Raw genomic sequence first — 4,242 nt, 5'->3', positions numbered from 1 at the left:
GGGCAAGTTATAACTAGCACCTTCTTTTTTTTTTTTTAAGATTTTATTTTATTTATTTGACAGAGAGAGACAGCAAGAGAGGGAACACAAGCAGGGGAGTGGGAGAGGGAGAAGCAGGCTTCCCGCTGATCAAGGAGCCCGATGCGGGGCTCGATCCCAGGACCCCAGAATCATGACCTGAGCTGAATGCAGACGCTTAACTGACTGAGCCACCCAGGCGCCCCGCACCTTACTTCTTATTCTTCTAGAACACTGAAAATCTCACCCAGCCCTTCAGGAGGGGGATCCTGAGCGTGGTAAAGAAGAAGTGGGAGGGGCGCCTGGGTGGCTCAGTCGGTTAAGCGTCTGCCTTCGGCTCAGTTCATGATCCCAGAGTCCTGGGATCGATTCCCACATCGGGCTCCCGGCTCAGCGGGGAGCCTGCTTCTCCCTCTGACCCTCTCCCCTCTCATGCTGTTTCTCTCTCGCCCGCTCTCTAAAAAATAAATAAAATCTTAAAAAAAAAAAAAAAAAAAAGAAGAAGTGGGAGAACCCAGCCCTGGGTACAGAGTCTTACGCAGACTCCCTGTGATCAGCAGCGCTGAGGTCAGACTCGGAGGCAGCCTTCCTCCCGGTGAAGAGGTGAGAAGCTCTGTCTCTGAGGCTGAAGCTGACCGCGAGGAGCGAGTCCACCCCAGACCTAGGCTCAGACGACCTCCTGAAGCCCTTGCTCAGTGTCCGTATCCCTGTCTTGAGGGCAGTGAGCATCTTAAAGACCATGCGAAAGAAAGTAAAAAAATGGAAACTTGTCTAGGAGAATCCAGGTATGAAGTAGGAACACCCGAAATCAGTGAAAACACAGAAGGAGCAAACAAAATAGAGAAACACAATGTTCCACTGAACAGCCTTAAGATGATGTTTGAGGAGCGTGAACTAACTCCAACCAAGCAGATTCTTTGGGCCCACAGCCGCAGGGCAGGTGGAAAGAGGATCTCTGAAAACAGCTCTTCTCTGGATGATGTGGAGATAGGCCCAGGTCAGTTGTCTCTTCCACATTCAACGCAGAGAAAAGCAAGAGCAGGTGAAATCTGGACTTACAACACCTGTCAGAAATCTCCATCAAGGATCGAATGGCCAAGCACCAGGTAGCTGTGTCCAAACAGAGCGGTTCTGCCAACTCTACAAATGACTTGAGAGCCAACGGTGGTGAAATCAAAACTCATAAATTGGAACAAAAGGAGAACATGCCCCCAGATCCTGAAGTCTGCATCTCCCATCAGGTTGGAGAAAAGGTGTCTGCCACTGAGAATAGCCTGGCAGTCCATTCCGCCCCTGCTGAGGATGATTCTGGAATTCCAGGTCAAAAGTGAGGTCCAGCAGCCTGTCCATCCCAAGCCACTAAATCCAGATGCCAGACCCTCCAGCCTCTCTGAGAGCTCTCCTCCCAAAGCAGTGAAGAAGTTTCAGGCACCTGCAAGAGAGACTTGTGTGCAAGGTCAGAAGACAGTCTACCCGATGGAGCATGTCTTGGCCAACCAGCAGGTGGTTCACGTCAGCTGCTTCTGTTGCCCCCACTGCAACAGCAGACTTAGTCTAGGAACACATGCGTCTTTACATGGGAGAATCTACCGCAAGCCTCACTTCAACCAACTCTTCAAAGCTAAAGGCAACTATGATGAAGGCTTTGGGCATAGACCACACAAGGATCTGTGGGCAAGCAAAACTGAAAAGGAAGGGACTTCGGAGAGACTAGCCCAGCTTCCAAATGCAGGGAGAGATTCCTCAGAGCCCAGGGCTAGAAGATTGCTAAGGTGGGTGTGCTGACCGCAAGTATGGAAGCCAAGGCCTCCTCTCAGCCAGAGAAAGACTAACCAGCTGAAAGCAAGAAGCTGAGGATCACCTGGTCGCTGCCCCCCCCACCCCCCCGAACTTGGTAGTTCAGGAGGGACCTTGGAGGAAGGGATCAAAGTATCCAAGCCCAAGTGGCCTCCTGAGGATGAAATCAGCAAGCCTGAAGCTCCCGAGGACGTAGATCTGGATGTGAAAAAGCTAAGACGATCTTCTTTACTGAAAGGAAGAGGCCGCCCATTCCCTATAGCAGCTTCATTTCAAACCGCTTCAGTCAAGAGCCCCCAAAATCTTGTCCTCCCCCATAAGGAAAGGCTGGAGCATGTCAGAGCGGAGTGAGGAGTTTACAGGAGGAATGACAGCAGAAAGGAAACAAGTGGAAAATGCCAATACCTCTGAAAAGAATGGTAGTGTGTGAAAAACCACCTGGCAAAACCAGGAATCCGGAGGAGGGGAGACAGGGAGGAAAAGAAAGGGAGATCGTGGTTTTGAGATGGGGAGTGAGAATCTTCTAGAAAATGGTGCAGACTTAGATGGAGATGACAGAAACCTCAAACAGCACTCTCCACTAGAACCCAAGTCTACAAATTGGTCCAGTTTTGCAAAACATTCACTACCAAGAGTCAGAAATCCCAGGATGTGGGATTCTGGGAGGGAGAAGTAGTCGAAGAGCTGTCTGTGGAGGAACAGATAAAGAGAACTTGATACTATGATGAGGATGAGGATGAGGAACGACAAACTGCACATGGTGTGCGGCGTTAAATCGGTGTTCGTGTTAGTGAGCCCCTGCCCTTTCTCACAGTGATGCACGTACACAGACATCAGCATAAACTGTAATGTGCGTGGGAGTAATTTTGGAAGAGTTCTTGCTTCACAACAATCCCATGCTGCAGCTTATGTGAACCAGTTCTAAGTGCTAGAGATAATATTACTTCAGTCCTCTATTTTAGCCATGATGATATACATAAGGTGCTTTGCGGTCTTCTGGTGAGGAGGGATTTTGCCAGCTGATACAGTCTAGATTCCGCTGTATTCCCAAAAGGCAATACAAAAATAGATGTTTAGTAGCACATTGTTACACTAAAAATTCAATTATGGAATTAGGGAACATGCAGAAGGGGTTTAGGGACCTAAACATTATGACTGAATGCACTTTAGTATAAAGGGTACAGTTTGTGTATTTTTTTTTTAAAGATTTTATTTATTTATTTGACAGATAGAGAGCACAAGTAGGCAGAGAGGCAGGCAGAGGGAGAGGGAGAAGCAGACTCCCCACCGAGCAGGGAGCCCGACGTGGGGCTCGATCCCAGGACTCCAGGATCACGACCTGAGCCGAAGGCAGCCGCTTAACCGACTGAGCCACCCAGGCGCCCCAGTTTGTGTATTTTTAAATGAATACCAATTTAATTATTTTGTATTCATCTGTTAAGAGATCAAGTATTTAATCTTTAAAACATTTTTTAGGTTAATTTTCTTACTCTGGTATATGTGGGGAATTTATTGCTCTGCATCCCATTGTCTAAACCACCTCAACTGGATTATTGAGATACAACACAACCATTCTTTGAGGACACTTTCTGAGTACATTCGGTGCTTGGAGAGATCCACTCTGGTGTTTGCCAATGAGTTTGACTACACCCCAAGGGATTGCTTTCTTCTTTGGTGGTATTTGTGCAGCTCATAATTTACTGAAAGCGGCAATATTTTTATAAGATCTTTGGTATTGTTGTTTGCCATGTTGCATGTTAAAGCGAAGTGAGGAGTTTAAAGGAGGAATAACAGAAGAAACTGCCTTAAACCACTTGAGCCCAGACCCCCAAACCCTATATTTCACTTCTGATATCCCCTTTCTGGGACACTAGTTTTTTAATTTTATTTTATTTATTTATTTATTTATTTATTTAATTTAAAAGATTTTATTTATTTATTTGAGAGAGAGAGAACGAGAGACAGAGAGCATGAGAGGGAGGAGGGTCAGAGGGAGAAGCAGACTCCCCGCCGAGCAGGGAGCCCGATGCGGGACTCGATCCCGGGACTCCAGGATCATGACCTGAGCCGAAGGCAGCCGCTTAACCATCTGAGCCACCCAGGCGCCCCTTATTTTATTTATTTTATCTTATTGTTTTGGCAGACAGTATTCCCAGGGTGCAATTAAACCAATTATAGGCCTTTTTTTGTGGGAGATGGTTTTCTAGTAGTTAAGGTTTTGGAACATTATAAACTTGAGTACATTTGTTGTACATAATTGATATTCCAAATTGTATGTGGGGGAGAGAGGAGGTATTTTAAGCTATAGACTCCTTTGTACTGCATTTTTAGAGATTTAGCTCTAATATTTTTTAGAGATGTAAAATACTCTGCTTTCTTACAGTCTTGCTTAGTCTGAAACAGTTTTATTCAATAAAGCTTTTAATT

The 4,242-nt window shown here is 46.2% G+C and overlaps 1 pseudogene; it reads left to right on the top strand.

Annotated features, from left to right (window-relative positions):
• Positions 1-254: 254 nt before the first annotated feature.
• LOC110574289 lies at positions 255-2,589 on the top strand (annotated as a pseudogene).
• The last annotated feature ends 1,653 nt before the right edge of the window (positions 2,590-4,242 follow it).

The sequence above is a fragment of the Neomonachus schauinslandi genome, chromosome 12, assembly GCF_002201575.2.
Source record: "Neomonachus schauinslandi chromosome 12, ASM220157v2, whole genome shotgun sequence".
NCBI lineage: Eukaryota > Metazoa > Chordata > Mammalia > Carnivora > Phocidae > Neomonachus > Neomonachus schauinslandi.
This window is presented reverse-complemented; position numbering and strand designations above follow the sequence as displayed.